Source organism: Urocitellus parryii, chromosome 8 (genome assembly GCF_045843805.1).
Source record: "Urocitellus parryii isolate mUroPar1 chromosome 8, mUroPar1.hap1, whole genome shotgun sequence".
Classification (NCBI taxonomy): domain Eukaryota; kingdom Metazoa; phylum Chordata; class Mammalia; order Rodentia; family Sciuridae; genus Urocitellus; species Urocitellus parryii.
This window is the reverse complement of record NC_135538.1, coordinates 12,705,633-12,726,013: the sequence shown is the minus strand read 5'-3', so window position 1 is coordinate 12,726,013 and position 20,381 is coordinate 12,705,633.

Genomic DNA, 20,381 nt, shown 5'->3' with positions numbered 1-20,381 from the left:
TCATAGTTAAAATATCACATCAGTGTATGTGTGTAGGTGTGTGTGCATACGTGTGTGTGCTTGCATTTCCATGTATCTCTGTGTGTGTTTGAATCCCAAACTTCAAATATTTATGGTGATAAGAACATATTAATTTAAGTTAAATAATTTTTTTAAATATGGAAGTTTATGACAGTATATAAATATGTTATTAGTAAAAAATCTCTGAAATAACTCCAAAAGAAAAATCTGAAAGGCCTCCAACAGCAATCAGATGTAAGTTGCTTGTTGAGGAATAATTTGAACTAATCAAATAGAAGATACAGTTATCCAGAATGTAAGGGAGAGATTCAGAATGATAGAATGATGAATATATCCAAAAAGAGTCTTAAAATGACCTTTAGATCCACATAAAAAAACTAGAAATAAAAACATAATTATTTGTTTAGTTAAACTTCTCACAATTTCTACACTTATTCTATAAGTGATGTAGAAAATACAAATATAAAATATTATTTTCCAAAACTCAATTTAGCATACCTAAGGCACATGGCATTGGGTTCCAATGTTTGGCAACAATAAACACTAAACTGTGACTCAGCAATCATGCTTAAGTGCACATGTCTAAAGAAAGTGAAATTATACCTTGAAGAGTTTGTTTGACAAATAAAACCCCTTTTTGTGGTTTGTTGCAGCATTGTTCACAAGAGCCACACCATGGAAATAAGCCAAGTTTTTGTGGAATGTATGAAAAGATACATACATTCTTTCTTTTTTATGGCTGAATAATATTTCATTATGTGTGTGAGTACATGCGTATCAAAACACATAGAAATTCTGCTATGTGAATAACATGAATGAATCTAGAGATTATTATGCCAAAAGAAATAAGTCAGATAGAGAAATACAAATACTGTAAGGTCTAATTTATAGGTGGAATCTGAAGAATCCCGACTCTTATAAACAGAGAGTAGAATTAGAATAGTAGTTGCCAAGGGCCGCACTCCACAAGGTGGTAAAGGGAGGTGTTGGTAAAAGGGTTCAAACTTTCAGTTATGCACGATGAACAAGTTCTGGGGATCTCAAGGACAATATGGGTCAGTAGTTAACAAGACTATGTTTTATACTTGAACTCTAAGAGACTCTTAGCTGTTTTCAATACTAAAACTGATAGCTCTGTGAGGTGACTGGTTAATTAGCTGATGCGTGGCAGGCATTTCACAATGTGTACATATGTCAAAGCAATACATTGTACAGTAAGTACATTCAGTTTTTATTTGTCAATTAAATAGTACCTCAATAAAACTGTAAAAAAGAAAAAAAATGAATAAAAAGAAAAATTAAGTCAGATTTTTAAAGTACAGTGGTGGTTACCAGGGATTGAAAGTATCACGAAGAGTGATTCAAATGGTACAAAGTCTCATGGACACTAAGGTTAATATTGTACTGTCAATTTAACATTTCCTAAAAAAGTATATTGTAAATCATTTCAAATACACACAAAGTCACTATGTGAAGAGATAAACACGTTAATTAGCTTCATTGCAGTAATTAGTTCACTATGTACCTGTATACCAAAACATCTCAAAATGTAGTTTATATATAGAGTTTCAATTAAAAAATAAAATTAAAAGAAAACAGTATGTAAATAACTCATCATAAGAGACAACTGTGAGTTGTACTGTGAGAAGAACAAGATTTTAGATATGTCATCCCAGTTTAATTAGACACCTCTCAATATACTGTCTAAAAAGAAGTTGTCTAAAAGCTAGCATGCACACACACACACACACACACACACACACACACACACACCCTTAGGTGGAGTCCACATCTTGGATATTGAGAATAATGCTGTAAGGAATCTAGATGTGCAGAGAGTTCTTTGGCATAGTGATTTTATTATGTACCCAGAATTTTATACCCAATGTCCACCATCAGATGAAGAAAATGTAGCATTGTTACAAAATGGAATATTATCTGGTCTTAAAAAGAAGGAAGTCCAGTCATTTGTAACTACATGGATGAACCTGGAAGATACTGTGCTAAGGGAAATAAGCCAGGCATGAAAAGACACACACTGCCTGGTCTCACTTAAATGTGGAACCTAAATAGTTGAACTCACAGAAATAGAGTAGAATGATGGTCATGAAAATTACTAAGAGTAGATTTCAAATGTTCTCACACACACACACATACACACACACACACAAAAAAAAACCCCCACAATGTGAGTCAATGGGTATGTTACTTAGCTCAATTTAGTCATTCCACAAAATATTCATAGAGCAAAGCATTATATTATGTAAATACACATAATTTCATGTCTATTAAAAATAATTAATGTTAAAACTCATATGAGCCTGATATATTGTTATGGTCTAAATGTGGTGTCCCCCAGAAGCTCACGTGTAAGATAATGTGAGAAGGTTCAGAGGACCTTCAATCAGTGAATTAATTCCCTGATGGAGTTTAACTCAGTGGAAACTGAAGTGGTGGGGTGGCTGGAGGAGGTGGGAACTGGGGTGTGGCTTGAGGGTACACATTTGTATCTGGCCAGTGGAGTCTCTCTCTCTACCTGCTGATCACCGTGTGGGCTGTTTCCCTCTGCCACACACTTCCTGCATGATGTCCTGCCTCACCTCCAGCCCTGAGGAATGGAGCCGGCCTTCTAGAGACTAAGACCTCTGAAACTCTGAGCCCCTAAACAAGCTCTTCCTCCCCTACAATTGTTCTGGTTGGTTCCTTCAGTCACAGCATCAAAAAAGCTGACTAAAACCCATATGATGCCTAGATGTGGCCCATCAAACTCCAGTTCTCCATGGTATAAAGCTAGAGTATGAACCACTTTATTCACAGGGAAAGAGAGATGGATTAAAATGAGAAGATACAAGCTTTTCAAAACCACAACACTGGTGTATTCCCGGGAAGCAATTTCAAGGAAAGAGTTCTTCACATAAGCACTTACCTGATATCCCTCAACAATTTAGGACTTTCTGAAAATTAAAACTGCATAGAGTACTCTTATATTTATGAGCACATGTGGCAAAGTTGAGACCAGCAAACCCTGCGGATTTTGTGAGTCTGTTGTCAAAAGTCAGGTTTGAAGTGAACACGTGAAAGACAAGTAGAACCATCAAGATATACGGAGTCATCTTGCTCAGATGGTAGTCACTAGCCTCATGTGGCTTTTTAAATTTAAGTTAATTACAATTCAGTATTATTAAAAATTAAGTAATCACATGTGGCTTTAATATTGGACAGCATATGCAGAAAATATCTCCACAGAATAGAAAGTTCTATTGGAAAATATTGGCATCAAAATGTTTAAATTATATCCTTGTTTGGTTTTTGTTGCCAATATGTGACAATATTTATATGTTTCCACCATGCACACTCACGTATAATGGGTGAGTGTTTAAACATGGGAGAATTTTTTAGCATTGTTATGGTTTAGATGTGAGGTTTCTCTGAAAAGCTCATGTGTGAGACAAAGCAAGAACCCTCAGAGGCCAAAGGATTAGAGTATGAGAGGTGTAACCTTACTGGTGGATTAATCCACTGTTAGGGATTAATGGGTGGTAACTATAATCAAGTGGAGAGTGGCTAGAGGAGATGGGGCCTGTGCAGTGTACCACTGGGGTTTATATTTTGTCCAAGAAAACTCTCTGCTTTCTAGTTGTCACGTCCTGAGCTGCTTTCCTCCCCCATGTTGTTCTGCCTCACCTGGGGCCCAGAGCAACGGAGTGGGCCGTCTATGGACTGAGACCTCTGAAACGGTGAGCCAAGATAAACTTTTCCTCCTCTACATTGTTCTAGTCAGGGCTTTAGATCACAGTGGCACAAAAGTTGATCCAAACAAGTTGTGCAAACTGAGTGCAGAAGGAGAATGTCTTGTGTAGAGAAGCAGTTTCCCACTGGATTCCAAGTTCCTCAGAACCTGTCATCATGTTAACCACTGCATCCAAGCACCTGCAAGGGTATCCAGCACACAGTAGGTCTTCATTATTTGTTTGTTAAACATTGTCTTGTCACGTGCCTTCATTTATGTGTGAACAATTCCTGGCAGAACCACAGGCACTCATCACATAAAACAAAAAAGTTATGATAATCTAATTGGAGAGGCTGAAACTTATGCATAAGGCCGAGGAAAGAACTTAGAAGGCAAATTAAAAATGATATTATAATAAAGTATGTGACTTCCTTTAAAGAATAAAGAGGCTAAATGACTTCAGGGACTTTAATGTCTCTATTTAGAACACTCTCGTTTCAAATGCACCTCCAATTAAAACCGACCTCAAAAGACTCTGTTTGGCAAAAGTTTCTTACCAGCAGTCCTTCTAATTTCAAAAGATATTTAGAATTAAAATAGTCTGTAAGACATCCATCTCCAATTTGGATTGACCTTTCCACAGATAGTCTTAATTACTGAAATTTTGCTTTATGTGCTGCTTTTCCATGTCATTTATTCTGTCACTACCCTAATGATAAGTGGGAAAGCATAGTTATTGTCTTAATTGAATAGTGCTTAATAATCCAACAAACCAATCTTTGATCTGTTACATAAAGGAGTAGAAGGACAGTAAGAAACAGACAGGCAGAGTCAGGAATGATAGTGCTTCCTACAAACGAGGGCAGCCTTGCTGGGGGCGGCAGACTCTACAGCTTGTGCCAAGCCGAGCACTGGTTTCAAGAATGCATATTAATTAATCCCATGACTCCAAGAAGTGTATGTGTCTAGTGAGCTGTTGTTTCAGCCTGCCCAACATCAATTCTCTCTTTCCCAGGAAATGGCATCCTGATTTCTCTTTGGTGATCTTTGCTCCCAATTTGAGTCCATTTTGCAGAAATATTCAACCCTTCCCCAGCAAATGAAGAACTGGCAGCCTTAAACCAAACTAAGTCACTCAGAAGTGCCCTCTCGCTCTCGCTCTCTCTCTCTCTCTCTCTCTCTCTCTCTCTCTCTCTCTCTCTCCCTCCCTCGCTCCCTCCCTCCTTCTCTGTCATTTACATCTTCAGCAAAGCAATATGCATACTAAAAAGAACAAATGTCTCTTCTTTCCAGTTAAAATGCCAAAATAAGACTTTCCAGTATCTTAGATCCCTATACTTTCCCCCCTCTCCTTTTTGAAACTGATTTTTCTTCCTTTTCCTTTAACTTGGAATTATTCTCCTACCAACTTCCTTTTTCTAATTTAGCTAGATCATTCTATTGTATAAAACTAAAAATTTATAACATAATGTCTGCCTAGAGAAGTGGCTAATTAAAGAAAAATATGCAACTTGTTCAGTTCTAGGACTGTTCTCATTAGCTCTCTGTGGAATGAGGCTGATACCTCTTTTATAAGAGGATTATGATTAAATTAAGATTAGATCAAAGCAACAGATCAAGCACACCAACAGAGGTCCTCTTGCAAACATGTAGCAGAAATCTTGAACACACACAAAAAAGATATTTTTTAAGAGGACAAATAGGTTACAATATTAGAATATAAGAAAAAATACCACTAGAAAGCCTGAAATTTTGAGGAATCCCGAAAGATGGAAAATAAATAAGTTTGAACTGATAGAGGGACACGAGTAAAGGAAAACACAGACTATGCCTCATATAGAGTTATAAGTAACTCCATAAATCATCCGAACTCAGAGTAAAATTAGAGCAAAGACCTGAGTAAGCCTTGGAATAATAAAAGGTTATTAATTGAAGTATTGATTTGGAAGAGCTGGTCCAGCCAAGTCACCAGTTGGCAGCAGAAACATTTTCTCCAAGGTTAATATCTTAAGAAAAGTACTTTTAAAAGTTCTCATAGAGAGAATGTGGGGACCAAGGAACAACTGCTTACAGATTCTCCCATGTTCAAGACTATCTAAAACAAAAGCAAGGGTGGGAAGAAGTAAGGAAGGTATTTTGACACAACAGATTCTGACAAGGAGACCCTTACCAGAGAGAAGATGTCATCAGAGAAAACGTAGGCAACTGTTTCCTATAGCTGGGAGAAGACACGCTTCTTGAGGCTGAACCTTCTGAATATCAAAGAGATAAAACTAAAATGGACACAAAAATCCCATCACAGTGAAATTTCAGAATTCCAGAATTTCAGCAATAAGGAAAACCATTTCAGCCTTCCAGAGGAAAACGAATTTCTGTGGAAGAATGAGTATTAAAAGTCATCAAAAAATCACTAGCCAAAATGGGAAGTAGAAGACAAAAATAAATAAACAACAAAAACAAACATGATCTCCAAAATTCTAAGATCAAATCACCTTAAAGCTGGAATTCAATGCTCAAGCAAACTTGCACATGGATACAAGACTCATTTCTCCAATTCATTCTTTTGTTTAATAAATACTTAGGGAATCCCTCCTTGGTCTAGGCAGGTGAGGAGGTCTTGGACACATATCTGAGAAGTAAATGTATAAAAACTCCTGTCTCCACAGACGTTGCATCATAGTGGAGGACAATAAGTGACACATGCAGAATGTCACGTATTCACCCTGTATCTCAGTGACCTGGCCCTTTTTCATGCTCATGGATTCTGTGGGTTGGAGTCTGAATGGGGCAGGAGGTCATCCGGCTTCTACGCCAGGATGTCAGGGCTTCGGCTGAAAGGAAGCTTTCCTGTGTGTTTGGGATTTATTTATGAAACTACATATCACGTTAAATCTACACTAAATCAGTATGAATGCTTTTCTCTCATTAATCTGCCTTTGTTAAAGGGATGTCAGCCATAAACCTTGCAGTGGTCAAGGAAAGAAATCCTTCTCCCTTACAACACCACCTCATGCTGTAGGTGTTGGCTGCCCGTGGCTCTCGCCTGTATTGTTCTTGCTCACTGTGGAGTGTCCTTAGCCCATGGGAGCCATTTTGCCTGTGGAAGCCACGTTGCCCAGCATACCTTGGAGTCCAGGCAAGGATTAGGTGAGGATCCTCTGTCTGGAAGTAGCTCATGGCCCATGACCGCCTGACAGTCCTCTTTGTCTCAACATGAAACCCTCTGTGGTGTGACTTCACCCCCAAGTTCCCATCAGATGAGGTTAAAGAAACCAAGTAGCACGAATATGATCTCCTCTCCGCCCTGCTCCATTCATTCCTTTCATAGTGTTTCTGGGAGTATTTCCTCAATCAATCACTTTCCCAAGGACCCCTGCCTCAGCGGCTCCATCTAGGAAACCTGCTGTGGTTCTTCAGAGTTGACACTGAGGGACGGAGATCCTGGATTGGGGTCACAAGCTCATCACTGCAGGAAGGTGTGTTTCCCCCTGCACACTATGGCTGTGGGGACACTGAGACACGGCCTGTGGAGACCCAGGATGCTGCATGGCTGGACGGGACACAGTAGTGGGGTCTCAGCCATTTGCAAGGAGGAAAGATGGACAGGCGTTAAGGACTGCAGAACTGAGTGGCCATTCCTGGGCACCACAGATGCACTGAGGAGAGAAAAATGATGGCCCAGGTTGATTCATCACCAAGTTCAGCAAAAAGAGTCATAGGCTTTCTTCCCAGTTTTTACGGACTCATAGTTAGAGGGCTAAGCATGCAGAACTTACTTGTAAGAGAAGTATAACATTAGAGAAGGCTGAATCTTCAGCCTAGAAAAGTCTCCTATACTAACATCAGGAACCCTAACGGGAGAAGAATGAATAAACTGGATGTAAACTCAGATTATTGGAATAGATGCAACTGAGTCTCTTGAACAGCAGATTCTCCTGAGTCTTAGGAACTAGCAGAAGTAACCCCCTCTTTCTGACCTCAAATGAGGCACGTAGGTACCTTTAAGAAGATGGCCAGCCATTTTCAGAAATTATGCCTGCCTTCTTTTCTAGATGTCAGGTAACCAGAATCAAATCTCAGTCATGGTCAAATCTTAACTGTGGAAGTACTAGACTGACTGAGAGGGGAAAGGGCAGAGATGTAGACTGAGATCACTTTGAAGGTTTCTCCAGGATTCCAACATATTCCCATAATCCCTGCATCCGAGAGACATATAACAGAATAAAAAGTAGGATGATGACATTGTTCCTAATGGAATAGTTCCACACCATTCAGACGTGCCTGATGATATTAATAAAACTAAAATGTTTATTTATTAGAACCATTTTTCTGGGTCGATTCCTATATGTGCAATACAAATTTCACAAATATTAGCTGAGACTGGAGAGAGAGGAATTGTCTGTTCACATGAGGGCTAGATCAGGCCCTCCCAAGAATTGTCACTTCCAGTTTCCTTTAAGCACAGGATTCCCTTGTAAATCCACCCACCCTACGATTTCATTGGTGGAATTCTATTTATGAATTTTCAGAAACAAGTGTCCTCCATCAAAGGTTGTTGCTCTATTTGATTTAGAGTTTAAATTAGCTTTCTCTGAGTGCACACCTGAAATTTTCTTTAAGAATTAAGTAGCTCTCAGATATTTGATGGCATTAATGTCATACAAAGAAGTGAGGAATTTGATTGTTTTCTCCATATAGAAATGATGAGTGTTTGAGAAGATGGCTATGTTTACCCTGATTCAAACATTATACAATATGTGCATGTACTGAAACGTCACATGGAACCCATGAATATAAACATTGTTTTTATTTTTAGTTAAAAATAAATTTAAATATACATGAATAAGTACAAAAACATATAACTTCTGCATTTTAAGAATATATTTCAGACTATTTTCTTTCTAAGCACTTATAAAATTATGTGCACACAGAAAGAGTTTGGCCCAAAGTCTAGTAAATGCTACAGGCAGACTGAAAGGGTTATAGCCATCCCGTTTCATTGTTAAAAATGCCCATGTTGGACTATAGCACTGGTAAGCATTATCTTTACATAGTAGTCCTTGAAAAATTGTGTATTATTGAGGGCCTTTTAATAAAACTTTAGGGAATCACAAAATTTTTAAATCCCTTCAACATTAAAAACATTAAGAGTGACCAACACATCATCAGATATGTAATATTTACTTAGTATGATTTAAAATGAACTGAACCAAACAGATGACTCAGAATAAATACAAACAATTCAAGATTTAGAACCAGTTATTGGAGCACTTTCACAATCAAAATCACCTGCTTAGCCATAACAATCATTTAAGTCAAATTTAACTAAAGATAGAAATAGTACATTCTACATCTATGCACATGAGAAGGCCTTTTAATTTCAGACTCTATTGATTTTCCTTCACACATGTCCAAAATCTAGGCACCAAAGAAAATCATGTACAAATGTATTCTATACTACTCAAAATTTAGAAACATATTGAGTATTGAGAAGCCATGTATTTTTCTTTGAAGACAATGTTCTTGGATTAGTGGTCAAAAAGGAAGGGTATCTGCAATAGTTCCATCCATCCATTGAAACATGTAGATCTCCTTGAAGATACTGCAGGACTGATTAGCCTTCTAAAGACAGGAAGCATTGAAATCTCATTCTAATTTTATCTCATGGAATAGTAACCTCAGGATATTTCCACGAACATATCAAATGCTGTTATTGATCAATAAACTCATTATTAAGGAAGGAAAATAAATGCTACATACTTAAAATATCTCTGGGGAGTCAATACCTTTGGTCTCTAACATGAAGATATAATATCTCTGTTATTTGTCACAAATCTCATAAGTTAGCAGTAGAGTTGATTTAACTGTATATGATGAGTAGAGGTAAAAGATGTAAATTAAGTCCAAAATATTTGTTCTTTATCCAATTATTCAATCTCTTCCCTTGTGCTTGAAACCTCTAGAAATATGGGCTTGATTTTCCTCCTGCCTACATTCAAAGCAGATATTAGTTTTTATCTTTGTCCTATATATTTAGTGAAGTTTTAAACAGAAAACCAAGTTATAAGAAGAATGGGTTTTGAATCAAGTAAAATTCATTATTTATACTCACTTTATAAAGCATTGGCATAGATGGCAAATATTTCATATAAGTTGCTACAGTGTATCCCAAACTCCCAACTGTAGAGTTGAATCCAAAAATATTACTTAGCTTAGGACAGCAGAATATGGTTCTAGATCAAGTGAAAGGGAATGTGTTGAAAGGAAATGAGGAATTAGACAAACCCGTAGGAAGCTCAGAGAGTGGACAGTTCCAGTGAAGCCCCATAACCTGAGAGTCAAGGATCACAAGTGTTCCATCATGGCTCTGCTGCTGAGATGCAAGAGGCTTACATTTGACATGATTTTCCAAATGGAATCAGAATTCTCTGCCCAGAAGAGAACTAGCCCTTACCTGGGGAGATAAATTTACTCAAGAGGAAATTTTCCTGTAATAAGGAAGGAGGAAATAGCATTCTAAGATGATGACAACGATGATGATGATGATGAAAAATAACAAGAATACATCACCTTAAGTGTGGGAACAGAACAGGCAACTGCTCAGAGGACTTTTCAGAGGACTCAAAAAAACACATGAAGGCAGTTGCTGGGTTCTCATTACAGGCCATCTGCATTACAGGCCATCTTCTTGGACAAGCTGGAATAACGGTCAAGCACAGATCTCCTGCCATAATGAATAAGGTAGCTGACAGAAGATCTTGACTATGATGTCGCAGGCTATTGTATCCACTCCCAAAGATGTTGCTCTTTCCCAGAAGATTAATTATGTAGTAATAATAATACTAAGAAGATCCAGAGGCAATGCAGAAAAATGTTTTCTAACCCACATGATAGAAGTTGAGCATGTGGAGTGGAGGCGCTCAGGATCACAGCCTAGAAAAATTCAAATTGCTTTTGTGACATTTCAGATGTCCCTGATAGAAAAACCATCAGGAACTACTAAAATGCCACTTCAAAATCAAGGGTGGGAAAACAAAGCTGATCTCTTTTATTTCCAGTATTTGATGAAAAGTGACATTCCCAAGAGTCATTGGCAATTCCAAACTAGGTCTCTTGCTAGTTAAAAAATGCTGCCCAACAGTATTATTTAAAAATAAAACAAAGAGGAGGAAGGGGAGAAAGAAGAGCAGTCGGAAATAGGGGTGGAGGAGGAGGAAGAAAAAAGAAACCCAGTTCTTCATCCCTGAAGGAATAAAAGTGAAACTTCTTGAGAAAACCTTGCCCTCATTGGGAAGTGAGATTTACTTCCTTCTCTAGTGGTCAGTCTTATTTCTTAAAGTCTTTTTTTTTTCTTTTTTAAGCCTGATATCCTAAAGTTTTAAGTAAGAATTTTATTTAAAAAAAAAAAAGGGTTTGGTATTTTTTTAAAAAAAGAACTATCATTCTTCTATGTTAACCTTTTCTAATTAACCTTTTTCTTTGGTAATCATACTCTAGTTTTCCCAATATGAAACGATGTAGAATATTTTCTCTAACTTGTTAGGATGAAACTAATTTTCAAAGCAAGTGTTGTTATTTATAGGAGGTTGAAGGGAAGTCAGAAGATTACTTTTCTTTGTGTTTTAAACATTGAATTTTATGAAAATACTTGTTTGAAATTCTAGTAATCGCTTCTTAAGTGTTTTCATGGAAGACTGACCCAATCCTGTGACATTTCAGTAGAGAAGGGGTTTAACAAGGAGAGTTTCCTGCCAGGAAAAAAACAGAACAATGCCCACCCTCTGAGCCTGTGGCACCCTGGGAGCCCCAGGCTCTTCTCTGTTGTCTCAGGGCTCCAGAAACTGTGACAAGTGTCAGCCAACATCTGAGCCATAGCAACCATCAGTCAGGATAGCTCATTTCTTAAAGATTTCCACCAGCAAATTCATCAGATTCCTTGATGGATTTAATGCAAGCATGGAATCACTTACGGAACTTGGACTGCCTCTTTTCTCTTTTAATCACTATCTTTTAGCTTGCAGATAACTTTCTATTAAAGAAAAACAGAATTGCCTAATTGTTATTATTTTTATTCACCCTAAACAATTTTACTCTTGTTCCACACGTGTGTTTTCGAGTTATTTTATTTTTCTAGAAATTTCCACGAGTTTTACTTACTTTCTCCTGGTTTGTGAAGACCATTTTATTTTTTTGGTCATTTTAAAACATCCCCTTTTTATACAAATGCTTTTTGAAACATGCATATTTTTTATTCACCTATTTTCCTTCCTTTTGGAATCATTTGTGTCATCAGGTATCTCCATAAACTTTCCTTACATTCTTGAAAAGATTTTAACTACATCTCTTTTTCTTTAAATGGTCTGAAAGATTCTTATTAAAAGTAAGAAGCTTGCCAACTTTTGTGAGATCCTATGTTTTTATTTCACAAAATCTGTCGTGGTCGAATGACTTTCCCCCACATTTTCAATTACTTTTATTTACTAACTGTGTATCTCATTGTTATTTGTAAAAATTAAGTCTAAAGCAGCAGTTCTCCCATTGTTTCTCCTAGCCTGAAATGATGAAATCTTACTTGGTGTGATTGTGTGTGTGTGTGTGCAAGTATGTGTGTGTGTGTGTGTGTTTGTGTGCGTGTGTGTGAAAACATACACAGTTAATGCCCAGAATAGCAGAATACACACATTTATGACACAAAGTGAAAACCAGCCTTCATTTTAAATTCTTTTGAAAGTGTCTGAATTTCTAGATTAGACAAAAAACTCAAGTGTGGAATTTTATATTACATAGTTGCAGATATTCTTATACAGTAAGGAAATCTTAACAGCATTATGAAAAACGGTTTTACATTCACATGCATACAGACAAAAAGATGGAGATTATATCTTTGTTCTTTGATATTACACATATATTGATGTTCTCCACCTGAGTTAACAGTTCTCTCAGAATCCTCGAAGTACAATTTTTTTCATGAGAGAGAACAGCACTGGTTATTTCATGACCTTTTATTAGCTATTCAGTATAGTTACAAAGTCCTGAAGTTTTGTCATTAATTAGCCACAATTTGTTTTGGCTAATGCAACACTTCCCTTGTCACATTACTTAATTAGCTGCTGAGCTATGAAACAACTATGGCACTTCATAGTATAAGAGCCAGCGTTATGAATTCTTTACTTTATACTAATAAATTAATAACTGTAAAGTCAAGGCGAGTTCTTATTGTTGACATGGACAGATATTCATTAGGATCTTCTATGCACCATGTTTGGGGCAAGGCAGGAGGTTTCAGTGATGATGGCTACAGAGGTGAGCAGGACAAAGATCTACATACCATACAGGCACTATCCCACACAGGCAATAAACAAGGAGGCCTTGATTCTGTATTAACGGAGATAAAGGGCCTTGATCAAGCACAAATGAGAACATTGCCCATTCCTGTTTATTCAATGTCATCTACAGCTTATTTACTTTTCAATAGTAAATAACAAAAATTTGACATAGAGAAAAAGGAAAATTTTTTTTTAAATTCACCTCTTATGGGGGGGGGGGGTCTTCATATCCTCATTCCCCTCATGGGGCATGTGTCCTATGGGGAAAAGTCATACAATCAAAATTCTTGACTCCAGTTGCAAATATAAAACGGAAAATAGGTGCTGGAACAAGGTGAAGATAAATCAACCATGCCTGCCTATAAGTGTCCTGCCTGAGGAAACTTGAAGTATTCTGGCCCGTTGGTTGTGATCATGGTACCCTGAAGGACAATGACCGTGACACTGAATTGGGCACAGACTGCAGGAAGTACTACCAAGTTTGCACGTTGGCTGTCCTTGGTCCGGGTAGGGGCATCTGAAGAGACTACACTGGAACCCAGTTGCTCTAGGACATGAGATACACCTAAAAAGGCAGAGCTGTAATAGACATGAAGATGCAGTGTAAGCTCCTGAAGAGCAGGCCCAACACTTTCTGTGAGTTTACTCACCTCACCATGGGCAAATTGTCAGCAGACATTCAACAGAAGATTCTACAGATGGAAAAACAGCAAACAGTGTGTGAAAGGGTACTCATCCTCCTCCCAATAAAAGAAAGGTAAATTAGAACCATACTTAGTGTGTTAGTCATCATGTGACCAAAATTCCTGACATGGACAACTCAAAGGAGGCAAGATTCATTTTGGTTCAGAGTTTCAGAGTTTCAGTCCGTGGTCAGTTGGCTCCATTTGTCTGAGCCTGAGGCATGGCGAAGCATCATGGCAGAGGGACATGGTAAAAGAAGACTGCTCAGTTCACAGCAATCAAGAAGTGGGGAGGGAGGAGGTGCCAGGGACAAGAAATATCCTTCTAAGGCATGCCACCAGTGACCTACTTCCTCCAACTGGACTCCATCTCCTACAATTTTCTTCACCTTCTAATAATCCTTTCAGATTTTTATTAGTATTCAAATGGATTAATCCACTGATGAGGTTATAGCCATCATCTTCTAATCATCTCCTAAAAGCCCCACCTCTGAACATTGTTTCCCTGGGGAGCAAGCCTTCAACACATAATTCTTTGGGTGACACTTCATATTCAAACCAGAACATTCTGTCCCTGGCCACCAAAGGCTCATGTCCATCACACAAGGCAAAATGCACTCAGTCCATCTCCAAGAGCCCCCAGAGTTTACAGTTCCAACTTCACTTAAAAGTCCAAATCCACCATCTCCTCTGAGACTCAAGGCAAACTCTTAGCTGTGAGCCCTTATGAAAATTTTAAAAATGAGTTATATACATTCAGTATAAGATGGGGACAGACACAGGGTAAGACTTCCCATTCCAGAATGGAAGAAAGGTAACATAGGAAGGAGGGGATCCAAACAAAACCAAAACCCAGGAGGTCAAACATTGCATCCTGTCTGTCCATTTCCCACATGTGTGGGCAGGATCTGGGATCTGGGATCTGGGATCCAAGAGCTGGGGCAGCGTTGCCCCTGTGGTCTTGCTGGTTGAAGCCCATATGAGCTCCTAAAAATTATTTAAGTGTCTCACAGTCAGACCCCCCTGAAGACGTGCTGGATAAATGCTTACCCATCAGCTTTGTTTCCTTGGGATGGAGGACCCAGCCAGGGCGCTGAACTCACTAGAATTCCCATGCTGAGTGTGAATGTTTGCTAAGCCGCTTCCAATGAAGGTTAGGAGAAGCCTCAGAACAGAAAGTAAAGAGAGGGCAGAGGGGCAGCCTGAAGTGACTAGACACCCCCACACAGGACTCTTGGCTATCTTCCTGGCTGGGACTAGAAGTAGCTGAGAGGAAGGAAGAGGCCTCCAAGAAATAGGAGGCCCAAGGCCTGACTCTGGAACATGCCGATGTGGAGATCCTGAGCAGATGAGGCATCAGAGGGGCATCCAGAGCTGCGTGCTGGCCAGGCTCTGAGGGCCTTTGAGGATGGGCCAAAGGACTCTCATGGTTGAAAATGGAAACTTATTTGAGCAGAGACATAACTGTTGTGCCTGACAGCCTTTCTAATGCAATTAATAATGTAATTTAGAGGGCTTAAGACATATTTTATCATCATCAATTCAACTCTGGATTGATGCTGACAATGCTGGACATGGGTTCATTCTCAATAGCTTCATGGTCTGTGCCTATCTTTAACTCCGAATTTTTGTCAAATGATTATTCTAATATTCAGAAAAAGCAAAGTGTTCACTTAGTTATTTGCTTAGGTGAAGAAAGGAAAAAGATAGTATCTGAGTCCAATAAATCAACTGCTTAACTTTTCCTTCTTTCTATACATGTAAATACTTCTGAAGCATGTAATTAAAAGTCCTCTGAAATATGGAGCAAAATCAAGGGGCTCATAGAGAAGGTATAGGATCCAGAAGCACTCCTGTAGCTTATTTATTTATTTAAACTTATTTAAAATAAATTTAAGGGAGAATACTTGGCAAAAATATGTGCAGGAACTTTAAATTACTGAACTACTGAAAACACAGAAGATCAATGAAATGAAAATGGAAGTCTCTGGCTGTGAATGGTGTGCCACATGGGGGCTGATGGGAATCAGAGGCCACATGTAAAGAGGTGATGGAAAAGACCCAGGACAGCCTTAGGTGGAGCAGATACAAGAGGAGGAGACTGGGGTAGCGAGGACGGGCGCCATCCCCTCTCACAGACCAGTTAGTTGGGAAGAGGCAATAGATAATCACTTGAATTTGGGTGAAATAGCAAGAGGGGGCTCCCAATAAAGGCTTAGGGACAGAAGCAACTTACATATGATAGAAGAGGAAGATGATGTAGATAAAAAGGGAAAGGAGACAGAAAACCAGAGTTTGCTGTCTCCTGGCCCCTAATGGCATCTTCCATTGCCTATACTGATTTAAAGTGGGCCCAGTCAATTGCTGAGATCTGTAAGAATCAGCCTCCCAGGGTGTGTAGCAAGGTGGAGAAGGAGAGATTGGAACTGCAGAGGCAGGTGCAGATGACCTTGCACAAAAAAATTAAATTTAATATTTTTTTTCAAATTAACCACAAACTTGTCTCTAAATGGTACACCAAGTAAGGCTAATGGATTTTTTAACTTGGAAAAAAATGACCCTAAAATTAATCTTGAATAATTACCATGTTATGTGCAACTTGGATATTTCTAAAATAAATGAGCAATAGAGTACAGGGGTTATTTGCACTACAAGATACAAAATGTATTATGCAGCTACATGATGAAATTAATTTGATGCAAGTGAAGGAAAAATCTAATCAATCTATTTTTTTAAAAAAGAATAAGCAACCCAGTAAGAAATCCAAGTATGTACTCTGATAATGGCATTTGAATAGACAGAAAAAATAATCAAAGTAAACATCATTAGGACAACAATATATAATCATGAAGAAAAATAAATCTAGAGGTTGCAAGAATTGAGAAAGTCACTTTTGTGGCTGCTCTGTGGCATGAAACCAAGAAAGCAGTTTTTAAAATGTGAGGAAAGAGGTACACTCATACATTGCTGGTGGGGCAGCAAATTGGTGCAACTACTCTGGAAAGCAGTATGGAGAGTCCTCAGAAAACTTGGAATGGAAACATTCCAAGTTTGACCTAGTTATTTCACTCCTTAGCATATATCCAAGGGATCTAAAATCAGCCTACTATAGTGATGTGGCCACATCAATGTTCATAGCAGCTCAATTCATGATAGATAGGAACTAACCTAGGTGCCTTCCAATAGATAAATGGATTTTAAAAATGTGGTACATATCACAATGGAATATTTCACAGCCTGAAAGAAGAAAGAAATTACAACATTTGCCAGTAAATGGATGGAACTGGAGACTATCATGCTAAGTGAAATAAGCCAATTCCAAAAAACCAAAGACCACATGTTCTTTCTGATATGCGGATGCTGACTCATAATAGATGAGTGGAGAGAGGAATGGAGGTTCACCAGATTGGACAGGGATAATGGGGTAAGGGGAGATGGAAATGGGAAAGGTCATAGAGTTAATCAGACATAACTATGTTCAAATATAAATACATGACTAGTGTAACTCCACATCATGTACAACCACAAAAATGGGAAATTATACTTTATGTATGATATGTCAAAATACATTCTGCTGTCAAGTATAACTAAAAAGAACAAATAAAAAGTTTTAAAACAGAAAAATCTTGTTATACTTCATGCCTCTAATCTTTTATATGTTAGAGATGGATTAAAGAAAAAATATAAATTAATATTTTTTAATATATAAAATATTAGATAAAATGCAATTAAATTGTATTGAAATCTTGGAATGGGGAGGAAATTACTGCATATCTCATTTAATCTAATCCAGCTGCCTCTTGTACCTCTAGGTTCATTACATGCCCTCAGTAAATGACTAGTTAACATAATAATGAGAGCCAGAACACAAAAAGGCAATGCTTAATAGGACTTCCCAGAAAACAAATTCCTATAAAGTCAAAGTAAATAAAATATGTTAAGATATGAATCCATGAGTGGGAAGTAATAATCATATTTTCTATTTCAAAGCATAAATATTTCTTATATATCACAGGAGAAAGATAACTTGTTCAATAGAAAATTTGGCAAAAAATGAATTAAGAATTCAATGAGAGAAAAATATCAGTGACAGGAAAACAAATTTTAAAAATGGTGACTATTAGTAATCAAAGAAGAAATACAAAAATTTTACAAATAATGATGTATTCTTTGAGTATTTGTATTACGTTGATAAAGACTGAGAAGGTTGACCATGATAACCATGGGTAAAGCTAAAGAATATACCCTTCTCACAGAGATGGTCAGAGGGTAAAATGTTCAAAAGTTTCTGTATGGTAATTTGTCAGTTTACCTTAGTGATTATAATTATGAATAATCACAAATGATGAAAAATATACTCAAAATTAGAGTTATCAGCAAAAAAACTGGAAATCACATAAATTTAACCAGCTAGGGTTGAATTAAATAGATTATCAGCACAATGTATTTCTGTGCAATAATTGAAGATAAGATGGAAGAAGCAGATTTATTTCATAGACAGATTTCCATAAAATTTGAAAAAACCATTACTTCAGGTCATAAAGCAAATTAAATATAATTCTTCCTACAAGCTACCATGTTAAATGGACTTGCCTTGGAAATTCGCTGTGACATTCCTACTTGGCAATGGCCCTCAGCAGCTACCTTTCAACTGAATAAACACCAACGCTTTTACTGTAAATGCTTTTCCAAAGTCACAAGGATGTCAAGGATAAAAACAGAAATGAACCCAGGTTTGATAGGAATATAAGTGCCGTTTGGGGACGGTGGATCCTCCCCCTGTGGATGACGTGCAGCCCGCGGAGTGAGAAGTGACAACAGAGTAGGGAAGAACCTCGCTGACACCCAAAGTAAAGGTAAAGCTTTTTTGTTTTTCTAACTATAATTTGATGAGTGGTGATTTAATAAAATATTCTCTAAAAACACACCTTGTGAGAGGGACCATTTTGATGAGACCTGATGAATGACTGAGATGGATAACTGTCAGTTCCCTAAAGGACTTGAACAAAGAACATAGGATCCCCTTGATTATGTAACATGTATTGTCTCTATACTATCCACCCACCCTTCTACATTCTGTGAATGGTTTGGTCTCCATTGTGATATGGCTCTGTGAAATGCAAGACTTAGATAAGGAAGAGTTCTGGCTAACACATACACTGCAACTTTCAAATTTCATTATATAGTAGAATCTAATTTTATTTTTGCAGCATAACTCAAGTGCATTAAAAAGTCTGTAGATAAAAATACATTTAAAAAAACGCATACATCTATTTGTAATCTGAAGCTTTCAAGGAGGCTCAAATATTTGTATCTACTCAGAGTGCATTAATGTTTGTTTAAAGGCAGATATTTATGGCCATAAGAGGTATTCACTGAAAGTACAGTCACCCAGCACTAAGTGTAGGGATATTTCCTGACAAATGTGTCATTCAGTGATTTCATCATGCTGTGCATGTCAGAAAGTATACTTCCACAAGCCAAGATGGCTATGTATTGAAACCTTGTATAGGACCACTGTCATATGTTGTTACTGATTGAATATGAGGTGTCTCCCAAAAGCTCATGTGTGAGACAATGCAGGGATGTGCAGACGTGAAAAGATTAGATTATGGGACATGCAACCTAGTCAGTGGGTTAATCCATTTGATGGATTAATAATGTAAATGTGTTAATGAGTGGTAACTGTATACAGGTAGGACGTGGCTAGAGGAAGTAGGTGACTGGGGCATGCCTTTGGAGTTCATATTTTGTCTCTGGTGAGCAGAGCTCTGTGTCCCCCTCTCCGACCCCTGCTTCCTGGATGTCATGAACTGAGCAATTTTTCCCCACCATGCCCCTCCCTCATGATGTTCTGTCTCACCTCAGGCCCAAGGCTATAGGGTTGGTGGACCATGGACTGAACCACTGAAACAATGAGCCACAATAAACTTTTCCTTCTCCAAGTTATACTTGTTGGATATATTGATCATAATGGCACAAAGTTGACTCCAACATATGTGCAGCCCATTGTTAGTTGTGCAGCCCATGTGGCACATGGCTCTATCTACTTCAACATGTTTTCTAGAAAACACATGAGAATATGAAGATCTCATATATCTGAAAATGCTCCTGCTATTAAGCAAAAAGCTTAAATTTCTGGGGAAATATTACAAAAGAAATCTTTTTTCATATCAGAATTGCAAGAAAATTAGAAATAGAGCCAGGGGTAAAAATTAGAGATAGAAATCAAACCTCAGCAGCAAGTTGAGCAGCTCACAGTGGATTCAAGGAATTGGAGCCCCTCATTGATCTTAGTAGGGATGAGGATTGTGTTTTAATCCCTATGCAAGGAAAGGAATCCTCTTGAGTGACATGGACAATAAGGAGTGTGAAATTCTTTGAACTAATTGGTACTTCAAACTGCTAATGGATTATATTTCTCTTGAATAGATTAAAATAAAGCTCTCATATTCAGGAATTGCGAGTCTCAAGTTCATATTTTACAAAACAAGAAAAGAAAAAAAAAACAAATATGCTAAAAAGCAACAAAATATAGCAAACCCAGATGGTAAATGAATGGGTGTTTAGTTTCATTTTTTCCATAAATTTATATAAGCTTGTAATATTTCCTCCAAGGTA